The 23,627-nt window shown below is 43.3% G+C and overlaps 1 protein-coding gene across 1 annotated transcript in view; it reads right to left on the bottom strand.

Moving 5' to 3' along the window:
• Window positions 1–23,627, bottom strand: part of LOC131477953 (bone morphogenetic protein 8B-like) — a 92,788-nt gene that overhangs the window by 42,841 nt on the left and 26,320 nt on the right. The gene's annotated exons all lie outside the window — the stretch shown is intronic.

The raw sequence follows: 23,627 nt of genomic DNA, 5'->3' as shown, positions 1-23,627 counted from the left end.
TGCCAACGGGTGCCATCGCCTGTCCAGCCAAGCCCGCCCCCAGTCCTGGTTCTCATGCTCACCAGTGGGAGTTGCAGCCCATCAGAGAGGAGCCCACAACTCCCCCACTGGACCCACTCTCTGCCCCAAGTCTTGCACTTACAGTCTAGCTTGACAGAACTTAGCACCCAGTCCCAGCACGTAAAGGGCATACACTGTTTTTTACTTTTTTTTTTAATGAAAATTTCCCTATGTCTTCAAGCATATTTTTCTACTTCCTCCTTTTTTCATTCCTAACCCCGGTGAATGAGAATATCAACTTGCACATCCTACTATTTATTTATGGCGCGATTGTAAAAATGATGGTGCAGCTCAGGTTGGAGTTTTTCCTCCACCTCCTCTGTGAGTGAGGAATGCTGATTCTGTGGAAGAGCTATCAGAGCTTCATGTACAGAACACACTGCTGCTAATGGATGTGCTGGCAGGCCTCCGGTTCTAAGGACATTTACAATGAGCACTGTTGGTATCTACTGGCGAGCTAATAGCCAGCTGTGTGTGTGGGAAATGACCAAAAAAAAAAAAAATGTGTTTGAGGAAGGTTCAAAAAAGAAATGATTTGGAGAACACTAAGACAGATAATTCTTTTCCCTGTGATAAGGTAATGAATGAGAACATGAAACCAACCCACCCTGAAGCAACCAACACGGTGAAGGGAAAAGGATATAAAAGCAACAATGAGCCGAACCCATGATGAGTTCGTGCAGTAAGACCTTGACGACAGAGGGTCCATCATTCACCATGGTGCAAATGACATTATGACAAGGCAGTTTCACACTGTTGTAGGTTTTTCTTTCCCCCTTCCCTTCTCCGTTTCGTTTGGCTCTAGTCACCTGCAGCCAGCCTCATGCAATACACACAAGAGGAAAGGCAGGGCAGCAGTTGTAGCAGGTGGACTCTTCAGGTTGGAAACGGGTGGTTTGGTGTGTGTGTGTGTGTGTGTGTGTGTGTGTGTGTTGGGTTTGCAACCAGTCTCTCTGCAGTCTCAGACAGAGTCAATTCCCAGCTGCTTCAGTGAGCACAACTTTCTCTAGATTACTTCAGTGAAACTGCCTCTGAGTGGCACTGGCTGCTCTCCGCGTGGGAGTGAAGAAACTGGATGCAACCTTTCAGCTGAGTCTCCAGGTGCAATTCATTTCTAACACATCCGTCATGATGTTTTAGTGGGCTACGTGTTATCCTGTCTGTCCTCCCCTTCTTGGTGATTTATTTATTCTTTAAATTTTGTTTATTTTTACTGGAAAATCAGATATACAGAGAGGAGGAGAGACAGAGAGGAAGATCTTCTGTCCAATGATTCACTCCCCAAATGGTTGCAACGGCTGGTGCTGCGCCGATCCAAAACCAGGAGCGAAGAGCTTCTTCCAGATCTACCACACAGGTGCAGGGTCCCAAACTTTGGGCTGTCTTCGACTGCTTTTCCAGGCCACAAGCAGGGAGCTGGATGGGAAGTGGAGCAGCTGGGACTCAAAGCAGCGCCCACATGGGATCTTGGCACTGCAGGCAGCTTAACCTGTTGTTCCACACTGTCAGTTCCACAATGCACATTTTCAAGCACTTACCCTCAACACCCTCTGCATGGGTCAGTTGTAAGCCTAAGTGAGATTATCCATGAAATGTACTCCGTATAGGCTCTGACACCTTCCAGGAGCTCCTTAAATGTTAGATTACATTAATTAGTTTATATAATACTCAATTGTATTTAATAGAGTATACAAGCATTTAATTTTTATTTTAGTATGCAGTAGTTCAAATTTTTCCTACTAACAATTTCTTTCGTGTGTAAAACTTTGGCTCGCTCTCTCACATACTGTATTCATGTATCACATTTACTAAAGAGTAACATTCATTTTGTTCCCATTTCTATTCATCACGTGTTCTGAATTCTTTGACCTGCTCTTCTCTGCAGTTAAGTCCATCAAAAGTTCTAGAAATGTTTAAGATACTCAAAGTTCATCTCTGTAGACTTTCTTTAAAAATAGGATTTTCATCTTCCAGAATCTTCTCTGTATCTTCAGAACGCTGACTTCTTCCTTCCTAAAACTTATTCGAGGAAAGCCCCTTACTGTTGGTCCAAGTTACCAGCATTTCCCCCAGTTCTGCTTTTGCCTGTGATCCCACAAAAAGAAGATCTTACAGTAAGAAGCACTAGTTTTTATATAAAGCTGTGTCATGGCTCTTCACCTGCAAGAATCAGAATTGAGCTCTCATGTTTATGTGCTCACTCCCTTTGGCAGCTTTTTTTTTTTCTGACTCAATAAAACTGGGCTTCTTCCTTGTTTAAATTTTTTCCTGATGTAACCTCTTTTCATGAAGAGGAAGATTATGTAAAAAACATACCTACTCAAGCACAGAGTGGTTTTGTCCAAAATTTGCCATAACGGAGGTTATATCTCCAGAAGGGATTCTGGCGTGCCCTACAAAATGCAAGTTGGGTGTGCCCTACAAAATGCAAGTTGGGTGTGCCCTACAAAATGCAAGTTGGGTGTGTCCTTTCCAGGCTTCCTTTCAGTATGCATGTGCCTGACAGAAGACCTACAGTCTCTACCTCAGGTGGTGGAAGCTAGAGCTTCCAAGACTCATGATAACTGCCCCTAGAATGTTCTATAAACACTATGAGATGGCATATCATATGGTTAGGAGATTTATATCTGCATTATGTATATGTGAAGGTGTTTCCAAAAGTGTGTAGAGAATAGAACTAGAAAATGTGTGGCACAAAAAGTTTTTGAGATCCATGGGGTATTCTAAAGGTCCCCAAACTGCAATGGTGCTTTCAAAATCTTGACACAAAATACTGGGCCAGAACCTGCATTTTATATACTTACTCAGACATAAATAGTTTGCAAAAACCTGCATGTATTTGACTATCACAGACACATAAGAAGGAAAATGGGGGAATTTTACAGACTTGTGAATAAAAACTTTGGCTACCCTCCTATTTTCAAGATACTTGCTGGATTCGAGATGTTCTGATTTTATGAAGCTCTTACGCATGCCTATTAGTTTGGAGTTTTATCCATACTGTAAGTGCTCACAAACAGATGAGACAGCATTTTTAATTGGTTTTTCATAAAAGGATATTTAGTACAGTTTACTGTAACCATATGAATGAATATTTCCATGAAATATTCATATAATATTCATATAATTCAATATATATAATTAATTCAATGTAATAAAATTAATTCAATATAGTTCAATATATTATATTCATATAATATTCATACAATTCAAATATTCATATAATGAATATTTCCATGAAATCTTTGATGTGCTGGGGGATGTCGGGGGCCTACAGTACTCTAACGCGTGTAATATAATAATATAATATACTTATAAATGCACAGGTGGAAGATGGGCGTGTACCGGTAATAATGAAGGTTATAGCCACCCCAACATTCCAACAGGGAGCAGATATGTATTACGGGACAGCCCAGATGATTCTGATCCCAATTACCCCCATCTGTTACGGTGATTCTTACCTTTAACTGTACCCTGAAATCGCTTCACCAACCTTACAACAAACCCAATACTCAGGCTTGGGCTCCTCCATGGAAATTCCAATTGAATTCCTTTTGTCCATAGGCTGGGTGTTTGGATTTTAAAGTTTAAGGGTGTTTCCATCACACAGGCAACACTGAGGCTCACTGCTTTGAAATGCTCTCTAGCAGCTGGTTGGCGAACACTTGCGCTGCTGGGTCCGAGCTCACTGTTACTGGTTCTGTAGGTTTGGCATTCATAGCTGGACAATTTTCATCTCCAACAAGCTGACTCCCAGTGGTGCGAATGCTCTCTTGCATGATTCTCAAATGTCACTAGCAAATAGAGTTAACTTGCCATTAAGTCCTGGATGAACGTATCTGAAGCTGGAGCCTGACATCTACATTTTAAATGAAAACTCATGAGACAAATTATGAACAAAAGTAGATTTTGATTTGAAAATTGCATTGCCTTAACTGAAAGTGTCCCCAGAGCAAGAGCAAGACTTTTATGCGTGTTTATATTGTTATGTTTTACAGCTGTTTAAAATCTTATGCTCATTTGATTCTATATTGTTAATACAGCAAGGATTCCGTTGTTTCGGAAGAGGGAAAACACTGGGAGATGAGCACCGTATGGTGGTGAAATGGCGGTAAACTTTATTGCAGTGGGCAGTATTTTTAAAAGATTTTTCTGAAGATTTATTTATTATTATTGGAAAGCAGATTTACAGAGAGGAGAGAGGAGAGAAAGATCTTCCATCCGCTGGTTCACTCCCCAGATGGCTGCAACGGCCACGGTGCAAGTAAGAGCCAGGAGCCTCCCTCCAGGTCTCCCATGTGGGTGCAGGGTCCCAAGGGTTTAGGCCATCCTCAACTGCTTTCCCAGGCCACAAGCAGGGAGCTGGATGGGAAGTGGAGGCGCCGGAATTAGAACCGGCTCCCATATGGGATGCTGGTGCATGCAAGGTGAGGACTTTAGCCACTGGGCTACTGTTCTGAGCCCGGACAGTCTCTTCCATTGCAGGTGAATTTTGTCTTCCACTCCCCACTATCCTGCTGCACCACTTCCCTGTTAAAGAGTGGCCCGGTCTCTCGCTGAATCAAAAGCTCCTACTCCAGTTCATTTGCTCTTCCTGCTTGGGAAACTAGCCCTGTCACATTTGTCCCATCAGATGCTACCCTGTGTCTGTCCAGCCAGGTCCACCCACTGCTCTAACACAATCACTCTGCCCCAATCGTCTGAATTTTTCACCTCACCAGAAAACTTAACTTCCAATGATGTTCCCTCCAAGATGTTTGTGACTGTGCTGCTTGTGATTCTAACAATTTGGACAGATGCAACTGCCAGTCATTCGGACTTCATTAAGTAAAATTTTTATCTCCATAATAGACATTGAAAAAAAACCAGAAAATGATAGATCTGCAGATCCAAAACTCAGTGTTACGTGGCTAATATGGTACAGGACATCCCATAGCACACAATGTTATTTATACTCAGGATTTCTAGATGTAATTATGTCTGGGTGTATATATGGGACAATATTGTTTTTAAGATTTATTTATTTATTCAAATGGTGACATATTAGGCACACACACAATCCATTTGCTGTTTTATTTGTCAAACACCCCCAGGGCTGCGCCAGGTGGATTCCAGGAGGCAGGAATATCATCCAGGTCTTCTATGCAGTTGGCAGGAACCCATCTGACAGGACACCATATCAGAAGCAGAGCGGCCAGGACTGCAATTGGTCCACAACATGGAAAGCCTGAGTCGCAAGCAATGGTTTAACTCTCCTTGCCAAAACTTCCACCTTAAAAAGAATCTTGAAAATCTGTTATTATTTTTTTTCTTAGGAGAACTTCTATCTTTTATATTATATATGAATAGCTAGGAACACCACAGTCTAATAAAAATTATACACAAAATGCTTTTAAGATTCTACCAGTATTGTCCTCTTTTCTCGCTTCCAATTTCGCCAACATTTATTAATCAATCAGTGTCTAATACTGGCTAGATGAACAAAACATCCCCTGGAGTTCAAAAGCCTTGCAGTGTGGCCAAAAATATAAAGTAGGACCTGACAAAGTAGATGCCACTGGGTAGGGTAGGTAGGGGGTGCAGGACACAGGAAGGGAAGCCCACGTGATTCACAATGTTAGGATTATTTGGAGCAAAGAAAAGATCTTGTTCAGGAAGCGTGAAGGAGTAAAGGGTGGGCCGGGACCATTAAAAGCAAAAGTTGGTTAAAAAAAAAAAAAACCCGGAATCTAGATCCTAGTGAACAAAACTCCGTCACCAGCTTACTGGTTCATCAATGCGCATGGCAGAGGTTTGGGTCAGTGTAGTGGTCACCAATACAACATGGCAGGAAAGTTCACCTAAGCACTATGCGGTTGGTGCTGAGTGGTCTTATTCTCTTTCCACCCCGCACTGTCATTTAATCCCCTACAAGCTGGCTTTTTCAGTTCACCCACACCATCAACCGTGCTCTGGAATGTCACTCGGAACCTTCTCTTTGCCAAATGATGTCATTCTGTCTAGGTTGATGTGATGCTTGATACTGTTACGTTGTAAGTGGTTGAGAGCACATACTTAGGAGCCAGAATAACCTAACTTCTTTCTTTTTCTTTTCTTTTTTCTTTTTTTTTTTAAATATTCACTCCCCAAGTGACCATAATGGCTGGAGCTGCACCGATAAGGATCCAGGAGCCAGGAGCCAGGAGCCTCTTCACGTCTCCCACACGCGGGTGCAGGGTCCCAAGACTTTGATCTGGCTGCGGCTGCTCTCCCAGGCCACAAGCAGGGAGCTGGATGGGAACCGTAACACAGATGGGATCCCGGCATGCTCAAGGTGAAGACTTTAACCATTAGGCCATCACGCCGGGCCCCTAACTTCTTCTTTTTTTTTTTAAATATTATTCTTGATGTTTATATAGTCGAGAAGGATGCATGCTCATGTGGAGCACCGATTAGAGTTGGAAGAGTCGAGAAATAGGGCAAAGTGGATGAGAAAATTTGCTTCCAGTTTTCTTTTTCATCTTCCTGTATCTGGGGGAAGCAGGGAGAGAAGGGGAGAAGCCGCACCCAGCATCCTAACTGCATCTGTACCTTGGGGATGGGGGACAGTCACTCGATGTCACCCAGGGTCCCCGATGTGGGGCATGCTCTGAAGGTACTGTTTTCAGCGATTTTGATAGTTATGAGATGCTGTTGATTTCATTATTCCAAGGATGAGGAAATCCTTCCAAGGTCTGTTGGCTGACAGAGTCCACTTTACAATTGTCAATATCCCGGATGTGTGCCGCTGCCAACTCTTGGCTGGGGTAGTTGTGCAATTTGTTCTGCCCTGCTTCCTCTGCTATTGCACTGTATGTCCTCTGTAGGCCCCCATGGATGACATCTGGGCACGCCATCTACTACACCATCTTTAGCAACTGAGGAGGTCCAGTTCTGACACATGCACTCCATGGTCAGACCACAGATCCTGTGCTTCTCCCCGTGGTTGGAGTTTTGAGTCCAGCAATCTCGTTGTGGGGGGGTTCCCCCCAAAGAAGCCTTTGTTGGAGGTGACACCCAGACTTGACTCTTGTGTGTGCTAACCAGTACAGGTTCTAGCTCAGTCCATCACCCACATCAGCCTATTGCAAATATTGGTGGTTGCAGTTGCTGGGTCAGGTTCTGTCTCCAGCTCTATCTCTTATGCAAACCAATGGATGCTGCAGTTCAGCCCGACCCAGCCCACCACACATTTGGCCCTCATATATACCAGTGGGAACTGCAGCCTAGTCAGAGCAACCCCATAAACCCCCACCAGGTCTGCCCCCCAGCCCTGGTTCCAGCACATAACGGTATTCGCAGCTGACCGGTCTGCTCTGTCCCGCATCCTATTCAGCTTTTGAACACACCAATGGATGCTGTAGCCTAGTTCAGCTCAACGGTCTCCACTATCCAGCCCACACTTAGGCGGGGGGTGCTGTCCAGCAGGGTCCACTCCCAGTCCTGGTTCTAATGCTTACCAGTAGGAGCTTCAGCCCACCAAAGAGGTGCCCATAGTTTCGCTACTGGGCCCAATCCCAGCCCCAGATCTTGCACTTCCCAGGTGGTTCTGCAGTCTAAGTTGACAGGACTTGCCCTCCGTAGTCCCAGCACTTTCCAACTGATGCTGCAGCAAAGCCCAACCAGCCTGCCTTTACTTTGCACATGCACGTACCAGGGGATGCAGTTGTTTAGCCCAGCCTGGCTCTTCCCCCAACCCAGCTCACATGTAGGCCAAGGGGTGTTGTAGCCTTGCCTAGCCTGGTCTGCCCCAGTCCCAGTTTTCACACTCACCAGTAGGAGCAGTGGCCCAGCAGGGGAGCACCCTGAAGTCCCCCTACCAGGCTTGCTGTTCATCCCCCTTCCCCCCACCGCCCTGGTCTTGCATGTTCTTGTGAGCGCTGCAGCCTAGCCCAGCCTGGACTGCTCTCAGTCCCGGTCCGAATGCGAACTGGCACTCTCCAGGGGGGAACAGCCCTAAAGCGCCATCTTAGAAGCAGGGAGTAGCCCTCACTGTCACAGTACATGCTGATGCCTTAATCTTGCACTTCTTAGCCTCCCAACTGCAAGGAAAATATACGTTTGGAAAAAAAAACATATATGGAATGCAAGAGATTTGACACATGGTACTGCAGCCGAGCCCTGTGGCCCATCGCTGCTGTGTCTGTACCAGCTAGGGAAGGGCATCTGCTTGAAGGTGCAAAGAAACCCTGTAATGTGGCTCCTTGACATGGACCCAAACAAGTGTCCCCATTGGAACGCCTCATCTTCATTTAAAACCAACATTTCTTTATACACATCTTTTGCTTATTTGCATATTTCTTTAACATGATTCCTTTCACGATAGCCTTTTCTGTATTTAGCATCAACTTCATTTTCTGCATTTAGCATCAACTTCATTTTTCCCTCATGATTGCAGGCACTTGGAGTTGACCTAGGCCTTGAACCTTCTGTCTAGTGACACATGATTTCCATTTGTACTAGTTGGTGGCAGCCCTGAGGTAGAGAACGTCATTTGTTGTTCTATGAGTTCTCTGCTGTGGTTACTGACTCCGTGAAAAGGACTGTGACAGAGGCTCGGTGAGGTCTAGGGCTACACAGCTGCCAACCCTACAGATGAGTCGAGTCTACAAAGACAAGGGCAGTAATAATAGTAATAATATCAGTTCAACTTATGGAATGATGATTTTGTCCCAAGTACGTATCTAAGGATTTCTAAGTACGAAGGCGTTAAATTGTCAAAGCCTCTAAAGAGAAAATAGTTTTGTTGTTCTATTTGAGAGGGCCCGGTGGCGTGGTCTAGTGGCTAAAGTCCTTGCCTTGAATGTCCCGGGATCCCATATGGGCGCCGGTTCTAATCCCGGCAGCTCCACTTCCCATCCAGCTCCCTGCTTGTGGCCTGGGAAAGCAGTTGAGGATGGCCCAAAGCCTTGGGACACTGCACCCACGTGGGAGACCCTGAAGAAGCTCCTGGCTCCTGGCTTTGGATCGGCTCAGCTTCGGCCGTTGCGCTCACTTGGGGAGTGAATCAATGGCTGGAAGATCTTCCTCTCTGTCTCTCCTCCTCTCTGTATATCTGACTTTGTAATAAAAATGAATAAATCTTAAAAAAAAAAGTTCTATTTGAGAGATGAGAAAATGGAGGCTCATTTCCCCAAGTTAGATAGTTCTAGAAGATGCCCATGCAGGCCAGGCAGAGCAGCAGATTGAATCATCTGGTCACTTTCCACATGGGATGAAACTTCGCTGTTCACAGTGACCTGTCAGTCCTGCTGTCAGTTTTACCTTCAGGCTCATTTGCCGCGTTAAGTAGCTCGTTTTCACTAGTTTTCCTGGCATAGACACCACACTGTAGCTGTGTGTATATACGACACTATACATGTCATCTATCATGTAAACGCTAACCCTTATAATATATACATAAAAGATAGGCTTTGTGAGACTGTCCATGATTGGTTGATACTTTGTGGCTTTGAATCAAGAACACACGAATCTGACTTTTTGAGAAAAGTTGACAAACCCTCCAATCTCAAAGAAGATGACCCAGTCCACTGCTGAACATAGTTTCTACTGACTTCATTTTATTTCTAAGGAAAGGTTTTAAGGAAAACCAAGAGCCAGTCAGAATGATCTTGAATTGTCTTGGGGCTTAGATGGCATGGGTCACGCTGATGGGCATTCCAAATCGTTTGGGACTTCTGAACGGCGCTACTCCCTAACAAAGCTGTCCAAAGTCCTCCTCTGAACGTCACCTCTGCCCACCAGGTCCCCAGGATGGTCTCTGGCCCATTAAAAGAACTAAAAACATTTAACTTAAAAGAAGACTAAAGCTAATGTTCCTTATCATCAAGTCAATCACAGGTGTTCCTCTATAGAAGTTATTTTCCCCTGTCAGCTCAGAATTGCCTTTAAAGTTTGCCAATCCCTGCTCTATGGTTTAACCTTTTGAGAATTGAGTATCTAATTCACTCTGTCAGATCAATTCAGGAAAAATGAAATTTTCTGGCCTCATGAACTCTCTTCATCGACTCCTTCTTCAAACTTCGATTGTACCAAAACACAATAACTCACACAGAGAATTATACACAATAGCTCATATACAATAACCTAAAGTCAAGTATGTATAACTCACAGTATGTATAACTCATAGGAAAATAGCACAAAGGTGAGATTGGTAAACTTCAAGGGAGTAACTCATACGCACAGTTTGGCAAAGATCTCCCCCTTCTCCACCCCCGCCGCCCAGACTGTACATATCCAGCTTGCTCATATTCAAATCAGTTCGTGCATGTCCCTTTTCCCCTTTCCAATTTCAGTTTTGAAATTTTAAGCGATAGTCAGTAAATGATTTAGCAACAGTTAAGAAAATCACAAGTTCCCTTCTTCCCACAGAAACTTCTGCAAGCCACAAGCTCACTTCCACTGGTGCTAAAGGGGCCCATTTCAGGAAGTTCAGCAGTTTCTTTTCCCCACGCCATCTGCACAGAGGAGGAACGTATCATTCTCTGCTGCTCCAAGCCATGCAATGAAAAGTGAGGCTCTCAACAACCAAGTGGTAAGTCTTCCACTAATCTTCCAGTACAGCTCTCCAACAAAAAAGTGTGTTTTTTTTGACCCCATGAAATCTGGCTTGGTAGCAAGTGATCTGCTGAAGGTAATAAACAGGCAGATAAATATCCCAAAGGTAAGCCTGGAAACAACCCTACCTGTAGAGAAGGTGACTTGGCTTGTTCTCTGATTTGCCTGTGCATTGGTATAAAGTAATTAGCACATTTTTGTAAATCAATTGCGGTGACAACCTTGTTTCCTGGAACTGCAGAACAAGAAAATTCCAAGCTAGCTACATAATTGGACTATGGGCTTTCTTGCCCTGACACAAATAATGAACTTTTCTAGAACAACCTCAGTTCGGGGTGTAGGAAAGGGGATGATTTTATCTTGCTGTTTCTGCAGAAAATGCTACATTCTCCCTCACTTACAAAGATCAGCAGCCAGAACTTAATGAAACCTGAGCTGAACATATTACTGGATGCTTAAAGTCCAATGTTGATTGCTGTATTTCTTGTGTAGAATTTCAAGTACTATGCTTCTATTTTTATAATAATTTTGCACAATATGTAGACACAGTAGGAATTCCATTTCTGTTAATGTCAACAATGCTCTGATTGAAAAACATTTCTTTTAAATGATATATTCTCTAGAAAATTCAATGAGATTTAAGAGCAAGTACATAGCCTTATTTCAAGAGAACCCTACCTAAAATTCCTCTTGTATTTTAATTCATGGGTTTTTTTTACATGCACTTGTTCTCCATTGTGTATCTTGAAGGTAAATTAATTGGGCACTAAAATGTTATGATGCTTTACAAAATGATTGCAGTGGCACATGTGGGATTGGACCAACTAGGTCAATAGCCACACATGATGTTGCAGTTGAAGTCACTCCATTTCGACTTGATATTTATAAACTGCTGTGATTACCAACACAGATATGCCATAGGAAAGTATTAGACAGAATAATCATCGAACCAAATTAAACTTTGAAAAAAGATCACCTTGATGCCCTTGGTGGCAGATTGAGGTCAAGGTGTTCTTAGCTCTGGTTAGATTAGAATCCTAGGAAGAGCTTTGCAAAGTCATGCTAAACCCAGACCAACTGAGTTGGAATCTTGGGATAGGGGGTTGAGCATCTATTTTAAATTTTAATTTTGATGTTTCTGGGCATCTTTGGTATGAAGCCAAAGGAAAGAACCAATGACCGAGAGTAGTAGCTCATGAACAGTTTCTATCATTTCGTAAAAGAGCATGGTTCTTTTGTAGGGAGAAGGGGCTGAAAGATTTCAGAAAGTCTAGGAGCTTATTCATTTAGCCAAAAGCGTCAGGCATGCTTTACCTGATATGCCACAGGCTGTCGATAGAGTTTGCTCTCTTCCTTCAGTCACTATTTCACATCTTTTAATTCGCCAAAAACTGCAGAGTTAATGAGGGAGAAGACAGTCATGTGGGGCGGGGAATGTTATTCCAACAGAAGGTTTTTTTTTAATTCAACTGAGTCATCCAGTGGGACTGAAGGATTTGTGCATTTTACACTGTGAGCCCCAGATTGTGACTATTTGCAGTTGGTAGCAACAGATGGCAGTGTATGATTCGTCCTACATCAGTATTAGCAAATACAGGTTGTGATAGGTTTTTAGTTGGTTATGATGAAGCATACATCTGAAATCACTGGATTTTCCGCGGTGCTACAGATAGAATCTGGAAGGTCGTTGTGATCGGCATAGAAAGGCAAGATGGAAAATCCACCCCTAGTATTGGAATCCTCCGAATATTAGTTCTCAGCTGGTAACCAGATCGGTGCCAACCTTCCAAACTTATGAACTATTTGGGTGTATCAAGTCTCACTTTTAGCTCTGCCAAGCCCCCATATGAAGGACCTTGGACAGATAAACTCCTCTGGACTTTAGGTTCCATGTCTGTAACGCAGGGGGGCTTAAAGCACCCAACTTGTTGATTTTTAAAGAGGATTAGGCAAGACCAGGCATGACCTGAATTGTCCTCAGTGTTCGGGTTGTACAAAGCAGTCAACGCTCTGTACCATATTGACAGACAGAATCCAGGTAGCAGGATGTACTCTAGCTTTTATGTTTATGAAAGTGGGACCCCTCCCGTCACTAATGGGCATAACCTTAATGTAGTCATTTTTTTGTTTGTTTGTTTGTTTGTTTTATTATTGGAAAGGCAGATTTACAGAGAAGAGGACAGAGAGGAAGATCTTCCATCCACTGGTTCACTCCCCAAGAGGCTGCAATGGCCGGAGCTGCACTGAACCAATCTGAATCCAGGAGTCAGGAGCTCTGTCTGGGCACATGAGCACAGGGTCCCAAGGCTTTGGGCCGTCCTCGACTGCTTTCCCTGGCCACAAACAGGGAGCTGGATTAAAAGTAAAGCTGCCAGGAGCTCATATGGAATGGTACAATTGCAGGCTGCAGCTTTACCCTCTCTGTCACAAGCTTAGCCTCTTAGCAGGTGCCTTTGGGCAGTCAAACAAAGTGTCTTCAAAGTTTTCAATAGAGAAAATGTGCTTTACACAGTTGCCTATAAAAAGTGCTCTATGTTGGGCCCGGCGGCGTGGCCTAGTGGCTAAAGTCCTCGCCTTGAAAGCCCCGGGATCCCATATAGGCGCCGGTTCTAATCCCGGCAGCTCCACTTCCCATCCAGCTCCCTGCTTGTGGCCTGGGAAAGCAGTTGAGGACGGCCCAATGCATTGGGACACTGCACCCACGTGGGAGACCCGGAAGAGGTTCCTGGTTCCCGGCTTTGGATCGGCTCAGCTTCGGCCCGTTGCGGCTCACTTGGGGAGTGAATCAATGGCTGGAAGATCTTCCTCTCTGTCTCTCCTCCTCTGTGTATATCTGGCTGTAATAAAATGAATAAATCTTTAAAAAAAAAAAGTGCTCTATGTTATCCAAGCAGTTCATACTATAAGCTTCACTCTTATTGTTGTATGCAATTTTTTTGCTATCATTCAAATAAGCCTAGGTAAATAAATAAGACTAATAGATCACCTTAGAAAATCATGCAATCAATGTGAAACAATTGATGGTTGCAATGTGTCTTCTTTTGGTTTACAATCTATTTTAAAGCTACATCTGTATAAAATTTCTGTTTAAAGGTGTATTTCTTTTTTATGAGTTTATGGCTATGAAAACACCATCTGTTTTGTTACAGCTGGCTGTTTTTATAAGTGTATCACAATTTTCTTTATGCAGAAATGTTCTGAATGGGAGTGGTTATTGACTGTAACTACACAATTAAAATTGTTTGTATGGTATGAAAAAAAAAAAAAAAGAAGAAGGAATCATCTTTGCAAAACAGCTGCCCGCAGCCCGGGAAGGGCTGTGACCCAGAAAAAACTCTTGGTGCCACTTGATTGGTTTGAGAAACTCTGGGTCTCAACTAAATGCAGACCTCATGAGCTGTTGTGCAGACCACAGCGGGCTTTTTTTAGATGTGTGTTTGGTGGCTAAACAGACCGAATTGAGAAGGGGGATTTGGATGAGGCCTGAGAGAAGTAATTTTCCCTGAGCTGTGTGGTTCCTTCTGAGCTGAAGGAGAGAGCGAGCGCTGGATGCCCTGTGCTTTGGCTTCAATGCCAAGACTGAGTCATGCTGGGAAAATAACCTGCTGGGAAAATGGCCTCCTGGGAAACTGCAGCTGCTTGGGCAGAAGACCAGGAAGCCAGGCAGGTGGATGGTTTTTTTGTTTTTGTTTTTTTTTTAATATTTTGTCATTCATACGCTTTTCTTTAGAGAAATGGTATCTTTTCCCTCCAGGTGACCCTTTCTTCAGGGGAGGTCAGTGATGATCGGTGGGGGGGAGAGTTGAAGTGCACATGACCACAGGCTTCATCGATCTGCTCCCTGCTCTCACCTTTTTTTTTTTTTTTTTCCTTTGAGAGGGAGGTGGCTGTTGGAACAAAGCACCCCCAACAGGACTGCAAAGCACAGAAATTGATTTTCTCAGCTCTGGAAGCCAGAAGTCAAAAATTGAGATGGAATGGGATCCTTGAGGACCCAGACGGAAAACCTATTTCCTGCTCCTCTCCTGGCTTGGACATTGGCTGCATCCACATCTGTGTTCAGACTTCCCTCTTGGGGCATGGGGACCAACCACAGAATGGGGACCAGTCTTCCTTCATCCAATATGGCCCCCATCTGGAGTGGATTTTTTCGCAGTTCCAGATAAGGTCACGTGCACAGATACCAGGACTTCAATTTTTCTGTCTCTCCAATTTCTGGCCCTTCACTTCATCAGCTTCTAATTTAATTCATTTGTATGTTAAGGCAACAGGAAAATATAATTTTTACTATTTTTTTTTTTATGGGAGAAGGGGGTCTATGAGGGTCGAGTGCCACAGTTGCAAAAGTCATAACTTGGCCTTTTTGACAAGCACCTTCCATTTTCAGATTCAGTGTTTATGCCCAGGCAAATTCAGGACTTGTTCAAAAAGAGATATAAGTATATATCCACAGCGCCTATAGAATATCCATGGAACAAAATTGTGTCTAAGCTCAGAATTCATATTCTAGCAGAATAATGTGCTTTGCGTATTATGTATAAAAGGCTTCCAACTGTTTTGGAGCAATGCCTTAGTCAACAACATGAACATTTGTGCAGTAAGACTAGACATTTGACACGAAGTGGATTAAGAAAGATTAGAGTAAGCTCAGGTTAGTTCAAACTATTTATTTATTTATTTATTTATTTTAAAGTCAAACCAGCTACAAAAACCACAACAAAAAAAACCCCTGGGGCGGTCGGCATTTGGTCTGCAGGTTCAGATGCCCAGTCCCCCTCCCCCCCATCAAAGTAGCTGGGTTCAATTCCCAGCTCTGGCTTCAGATTCCAGCTTCTTGGTGATACAGACGCTGGGAAGTAGTGCTGATGGATCAAGTAACTGAGTTCCTTTCACCCATGTGGGAAACCTCGATTGAGTTCCTGAATTCTGACTTGCAGGCATTTAGGGTGTGAATCAGTGCACAGGATATTCATTCTCTCTCTCCCTCACCCTCTCTCTATCTCCCTCCCTCTCTCTTTCTCTCATTAATAAACAAATTAAAAGAAAAAAATACTTACACTTTTATTTAAAATAATTTAAAAAGCACTTTGGCTCTCAGGTCTTCTAGGATTTCAGAGAGGGACTGAAAATCTGTATAAGACAGGAATGATAAATAAACCATGTACTGGAGCCAGAAGACTTGGGTCTACCACCTGCTGCTCTCTTGACTATCTTGGTTTTTGTTTTCATATCTGTTTCGTGTTGTTGAACGAATTCCTTAGGCCACCAGTGCTGGCCACTGCCTACCATGAGCAGGGGTGTTAGTGTGCTGCTTGCTTGGGTTATGACCTGTGCAGTGGATGCGATAAAAGGACATGAGTAATGTGTTTCTTTGTCCTTGTACACATTTTTTTTTTTTACTATTTCTTTTTTATTGATTACATTGCATTATGTGACACAGTTTTATAGGCACTGGCATTCCCCCCCGCCCCTCCCCAAACTCTCCCCCCATGGTGGATTCCTCCACCTTACTGCATTACCACAGTTCAAATTCAGTTGAGATTCTTTCATTGCAAGCATCAACCAAGCATAAAGTCCAGCATCTTATTGTCCAGATAAGTTCAACGGCTTGTTGGGGAGACCATCTCTGGTCTGAAGGTAGAGCCGGCAGAGTATCATCCCGATCAATTAAAAGCCCCGACATACCATCAGCAACAATTTGTAACATCATGGAGTTAATTGACACAGTATTGAGTAACCAATATGTTAAAAGAGAGAGAGAAAAAAAAAAAAGAATGCTACCTGCTGTAGAAAATAAAATTTTACTGGAACCAGAGCTAGTATGATAGAAGAGCAAATAAAACAATATCTTACCAGCGCAAGGTGGCATCCCACCTTTACTTAAAATGCCATTCTTTTGTTCATTGTACATTTCCATTGTTTTTCAATAATGTTCATCTCGATGACAACGTTTCCCAGTGTTCCCTTCCATTCTGTGCACATGGCGTGTCTTGACCCTTTTTGGAGGGCTCAACTTCTCAGGCAGTTTCTGCCGCCAACTGCTCAGACACCCACTTTCTATCTTGACAAAAGGTAGGCATTTTCCAGTTAGGTTTTGTCTCCTCTTTATGCTTAAGGAAAGGAGACCTCGCATGGGTCTATTGTCTCACTCTCTACAGCTTCATTAGAAGCAGTCAACTGGCAAGTTCAACCAATAGCTGTCTCTCTCTCAGGTTCTCTGTTTTATTTGAATAGTTGCACATTTCATCCTCTCTTCCACTTGTAGTTACTATTTCTGTATTTTATTTGCATAGGTTCCCAACCGCGTTTGCCAGGATGGATGGCATTTCTTCACTGCTTATAACTGTACTGAGGACACATTTTCCTTGGTACTCTTCTCACTTCATGTAGCATCAAAGTCCCCCCACTGGCATCTTTTTGCACCCCCAATTTTTGGGGAGTCAAGGCATGATGTAGTTGGGAATAAGTGCTTGGCTGGGGAGATGCAACTCCAACTGGCTCTCTGGATTCTGCTCTCCTGGGATTTCAGCTGGACCATGTGAGCTGGGTTGAATCTCCTGGACGGTGTTACATGGCATCCCCCATCCCATGCCTGCAGCTGAGCACCCTGGGAGATGGGCAAAAGCAATCCTACCAAAGTCTGTAAAGACCTGCCCTGAATGGAAAGGCATAGTCCATCAGGGGTTTTTTTGTTTGTTTGTTTTTTAATTAATCTTTGCCAGCCACTTGCTCATCGTTTTTCACTGTCCCCATGCGGACTTTTCGAATTCAGCTTACTTGGAGTTTGCTAACCCCTGTTTTCACCTCAGTACTTTTTTCCACAAGGATGGCATTAGAAACTTCAAGCAGTTCACTCAGAAATTTGGCATTTCTGACATTTCCATGGCTCACAATTTACACCATCCACTTAAGCACCCACCGAAGATGACACACCTCCCAACAGTGCCCTCTTCTTTAGCATGCACACAGAAGAATCTGACGTCTGTTATGTTCCCCATAGTCCCCTTGAAACTCATTTTTATAACTATATACATGCTTAAAAACGGTAGGGACCTGGCAAATAACAGTTCACCCACATGATGCGGGTCCATGTCGGCAGTGGAAGCCGGGCTGGTAGCATGCATCCTTCAAACAGATTGGCATTTCACCCTAAAACACACAACCTCAGTGTACTTGTGACAAAAAAGTCTTTAGTTTTTTTTTTCCATAGCACTTCTCATTGTCTTTCAACATAAGATCAAAATGGGCAAGGATTTTAAGCGTTTGGTTCACTACTGCATCTCTGGCTTGGAAACAGCTCCTGAAATAAAACGTGCGCTGAAGAATGTGAAATGAATGAATGAATGAATTCTCTTAGCCTTTAAAATTGCTACACAGTCTCCCATAGTATAAATACAACATAATTTATTTAACCAGATCACTGCTCATGAGCGTTTTGATTATTTCCGATCTTTTGTTATTATTGAATTAAACATGTGGGTAATCATCATTTACATGCATAAAGTTGCATTGTTAGGACCTCCTTCTGAAACTGAAGCTACTGAATCCATGTGTATGCTTCCTGATATTAGAAATCATTATCTTAGAGATGGTGCTACTTTAGGCCTATCCACGAAATATAAGTGTTTTTCCATGGACTTATCTACACATTAGGACCAGTGACAATGCAATGGCAACACAACTTTTTGAATGAGGTTGAGTATGCTTTTTTTTTTTTTAATTTATGAACTATTGTGTTTTCTTTTTGTGTGAACTGTCTATTCATATCTTTCCATTCATTTTCTATTGCATTATCTTCTCATTGCATAGGAAATATTACATGTGATTATAATAGTGCAATCTCTAACACATATTATATTTTAAATACAAGTGGGCTAATGCAACAGAGGTGGGAGCCTAGTTCGCATATGATTAAGGGAGTATATGGAACCAAGGAGCAGAAGACTAAAGAAAAAATGTTGGTACCAACAAGTATCCATTTAGAAAAACATAACTGATATACTTAATATACCAAGTATACTAAGATATTCCAATGTCAGAAAGTAAAAATCATAAGATCGTGAGGAAACTCCAGGAGAAAGCTGTTTATTGATGTCATTCACCCCCAAGGGGACCAAGTGCCATGACTTGCAACTCATGTCCTTGACAGAGCACTCTTTTGATCTGCAGTCATATAGATAGCAGCCTATGGGGCAGCTCCACTGGAATCCCAACCACTCAGCTCAAAACCAGCATGGTAAATTCAGTAACATTCACTTCATCCATCCCCAACCCCAGCAGAGTTATCTCATTTTCCCCAGGGAATGCACCCCATGAACAGTTCAGGAACATGGAAGCCACTCTGAACCATCCCACTACCCTACAGTCCCACCATGCATGTGTGTATTCATCACTACAGTTCTCAAAATGACTTCCTAAATATTGCCCGAATCGACTTCTTTCTAGGCCCTTTGCCACCGACCTAGCTAAACTTACCAAGTTCTCGTCTCACGGCTGTGCTTCTTGCCAGCGACCGCTGCAGAATCAAGCTCAGCATGATACAACCCTGCTGAAAACCATCAAAAGAGGCTTGCACGGACCTTCGGGCAAAGCTCATAATGCATTCGTGAGTGGGTTCAGGGACAGGTTAGGGAGATAGTCTCCAAAAGTACATTTCAGTTAGACCGGAAGAATGAGTTCAAGAGCTCTTGTGTGTGACATGATTATAGTTACTAACAATGTATACCTGAAAATTGCTATAAGCGTAGATTTCAAATGTTCTCACTATAAAAAAACTGAGGTAATATGTTAATTTACTCATACCAGATACACAAATTTCAGATTTATGTTGTACATCATACATATACGCAATTTTTAGTTGTCAATTCAATCAATTTGAAAATGCATTCTTGTCTCAAGTCCCTGGCTTTCTCTCAGTCCCTTACATTTACATTCTCATCAAAATTAAAACGAGAACTGAGCCTGGGGACATGGAGATGCTGAGCAGCTCCGAAGCATCCCACTCCTGGTCCCTCTCTGACTCTCAGTACATACCCAGGGCCTTTGCATGCACTACTCTCTTCACGTGCAACATTGCTTGGATTTCTTTGTTGGGCCCTATACAACTTTAAACTTTCAGATTTTGTCTTTTTAGGAAATATAACTCTGCCAGGCCATCCCCCAAAGTTCCTTGCATTTCCTAGCTATCCCCCTGTGCACTTTGGTCTTCTGCTGGAGGTGCTGAGCTTGGAGCCCTGAAGCTGGTCTTGAAGCCTTTCATGTTTTCACTGAACAGCCCAAAATAATCTCAAAGTATGTGGTTTCTAGGCATATTAGTTTTCTATGGCTTAATAAAGAAGAGTCCCCAAGTTTTTTTTTTTTTAAAGATTTTTTTTTTATTTATTTTATTACAAAGTCAGATGTACTGAGGGGAGGAGAGATAGAGAGGAAGTGGAGCTGCCGGGATTAGAACCAGAAGCCATATGGGATCAAGGCGAGGACCTTAGCCACTAGGCCACGCTGCCGAGCCCAAGAATTCCCATGTTTAAAGGCTTTTAAAAAATACCCACTGATTACCTTGCATTACTTAGAATCTCAGTAGGGTTGCCAGAGTTCTCTACTGCAGGTCTCACAAAGCTGAAATGCAAGTGTTGGGCCAGTTGAACTCTTACTTGGCAGCTTCAGATAAAAATCCACGTCCAAGTTCATTCACATTTTCTGTGGATTTGAGCTGCTAGTGAGTGTGGCATTACGGTATCCTCTCATACCTACTTGTTGGTCAGTTGTCAACTCCTCCATTCCTCCATTCTTTGTCCAAGGCCCCCTCCATTTTGAATTCAACAATAGTGCATCCAGCTTTGTTCATGCTTCCAGTTTCTCTGACTATTCCTTCTGCCACCCGCCAGAGGAAACTCAGTTTTTGAAGTTTTGTACGAAGGCCATTTAGGTAATCTGGTCACCACATAACGTGTCTTAACCACAAAAGTGAATCCCAGAGGCACAATTCACAAGGACCTCCATCTTTTTTTTTTTTTAAGATTTATTTATTTTATTACAAAGTCAGATATACAGAGAGGAGGAGAGACAAAGAGGAAGATCTTCCAGCCATTGATTCACTCCCCAAGTGAGCGCAACAGCCAGAGCTGAGCCAATCCAAAGCCGGGAACCAGGAACCTCTTCCGGGTCTCTCACACGAGTGCAGGGTCCCAAGGCCTTAGGCCATCCTTGACTGCTTTCCCAGGTCACAAGCAGGGAGCTGGATGGGAAGTGGAGCTGCCGGGATTAGAACCGGCGCCCATATGGGATCCCGGGGCACTCAAGGCGAGGACTTTTAGTTGCTAGGCCATACCACCAGGCCCAAGGGCCTCCATCTTAATCATCTGCCTACCACTCCAAGAAAAACAGGCCCTTCTTTTCTTCTTTTTTAAAATATTTATTTTTATTGGAAAGATAGATACACAGAGAGAAGGAGAGACAGAGAGAAAGATCTTCCATGCACTGCTTCATTGCCCAAGTGACCGCAACGGCCGGAGCTGAGTCAATCCAAAACCAGGAGCCAGGAGCTCTTCCAGGTCTCCCACCCAAGTGGAGAGTCCCAAGGCCTTGGGCCATCCTCAACTGCCTTCCCAGGCCACAAGCAGGGAGCTGAATGGGAAGTGGAGCAGCAGGGATTAGAACTGGCGTCCATATGGGATCCTGGTACATACAAGGCAAGGACTTTAGCCACTAGGCTACCACACCAGGCCCCCAAAACAGGACTTTAGTTTAGAATTTAAGCGTGTAGCAGCAGCAGCACCTTAGAGATAACTTGCAGGCAACTGAAAATACCTTGGAGTTTGGTTCCATCAGCATTCACCTAGAACCTGTTACAACATAGTAAATTGTGTATCATGTGATGGTAAAAGAAGGCACTCACAGTAAAGCTATGTTTGGTTTTAACAAAGATCAAGTTTAACACAAGTTGGTCCCCATATCCAGTGAAATAAAATTTCGCGAGTTCTCTTAACCACAACTCTTGGCCAAACTAATCACACTAAGATATTTGTTTCATTGGATAGATAACAAAAGATACTCAGCCCTTTATATTAAAATGCCTGCAGAAATTGAGGCATTGCACTAAGTATTACAGATGGGAAAAAATATAAAACACCACATCTTCCTCACAGAAGCTTTAAAATTAGCAAAACAACAGCTACGGTGGCAGTATTTGTAGGATAAGGAATACACGACAAGTTGTCACACTACAAGTGATTGTTTTAATGTTGTCTGTATGTGAGGCTGCCGGGTCCGTGTGGTGGATGTGGGAGACAGGAAGGTGTAAAGGGCATTGTTTCATTGCGGCAGGGCTGCAAGGAACTTCCCGCTGCGGCAGGGCTCCAGCGGGATATCACTTTGACCATCTGAATGCAGCCCCGCTTCCCTTTGTGTGGACACAGGACTTTCCCACTGAGATTTCTGTAACCTATTTAGGTATTGTCTGCCCCTGGGGAGTTAACGTATAGTATCTATGCGAGCTTGAAAGCTGATGTTGGTGACATTGCTTTTAGCAATAAGGTTTCTCACTATTGCTGCTACAGCTCCCCCATTGACCATATGCTAATCAAGGGTGTTCTGTCCCCAGGTGGTGGGAACCTGTGTTTAGAGCCTTTCCTCTCCCATTGACCATATGCTAATTAAAGGTGCTAACTCTCCAGAGGTAGAGGAAATCCATTCTTTCCCTCTTTCTTTGATCTTTGGGTCCTGCCTCCGGACACATTTCTTTCCTTAGCTGATTCAAGAGAAATGTGTTGATAGATTGCCTGCCTTAGGTGAAACTTACGGCAGAATTAACCGTAGTAACACCCACTTGATCATGACGTAAAATGTCTGAGCCAGAGTTTGACTGATTCTGTATAAATAAAGCAGACAGCTTTATTGCATTGTCCACTATCATCAAGGAATTCTGGAGGTCCGTCTTATTCTCTCTTTGCGCCGACTCCACGCACCCTTCACGAGTTCCGAACCCAGGCTGGAGCTGGACTCTGGCACGAGGCAATATATTGGCACAAAAATTTCAAAAGGATGTTGTGTCAAATGAGGGACAGTGGCTAAAGATGGGGCAAAGGAATCAAATTTGCTCAAGCTCCATGGCTACAATAAATTCTGCTCCCAAAGTTGCTTAAGTTTCTGAATTTATTTTTTCCTCTGCAAACTAGGGATAGATGATAATAAAACTTCTCTTATTGTGCTCTTGTGAACATTGATATAGGTGAGAAAATGTTTATAAAGCACTGAACATGATACATGGCATTTTTCTTCTTGTTACTTTCAAACATTTATTTTTATGTGAAAGGCAGATCTACAGAGAACAGAGACAGAAACAAAGAGAGTCCATCTGCTGGTTCATTTTTCAAATGACCGAAACAGCTAGATCTGAGCTGATCCGAAGCCAGGAGCCAGGAGCTTCTTCGGGGTCTCCCATGTGGATGCAGGTTCCCAGGGACTTGGGCTGTCCGCCACAGCTTTCCCAGGCCACAAACAGGAGGCAGGAATGGATGTGGAGAAGCTGGGACATGAACCAGCATCTACACGGGATGCCAGCACCTGCAGACAGAAGAGTAGCCTGTTCAGCCAATGTGTTGGCCCTTGTTATCATTTATTAGATAAGGTTTTCACTTTCCAGTAATCTTGGGAATAGAAATGTATCATACATCACCATCACAGAAGTACAGAAAATGACGGGAAATACCAGAAAGTATTTATGAATATACAGATGAAACTGGCTTAAAGATCTTGAACGTTTGTGTGATAGAAGTTGAACCTGAGCTTTACTTAGCAGTTGGCCAAAGCATCATCAGAGTTGTTCCAATGGTTGATGCTGTAACTGTACAACCTACTACACCACTTTGGTCCAGTTCATTAGTATAGTGATGGGCAATCTTGATTCATGTCTCTGACAACCTCCCACGTTGTCATCATCATCTTTGGTAGCTTCATCTTTTGTCTTCAAGTTCTTTAAACGTCCTGAAGGTATC

Source organism: Ochotona princeps, chromosome 2 (assembly GCF_030435755.1).
Source record: "Ochotona princeps isolate mOchPri1 chromosome 2, mOchPri1.hap1, whole genome shotgun sequence".
In the NCBI taxonomy this organism is placed as follows: Eukaryota; Metazoa; Chordata; class Mammalia; order Lagomorpha; family Ochotonidae; genus Ochotona; species Ochotona princeps.
The sequence above is the reverse complement of the archived record's forward strand: the minus strand, read 5'-3'. Positions and strand labels throughout refer to the sequence as shown.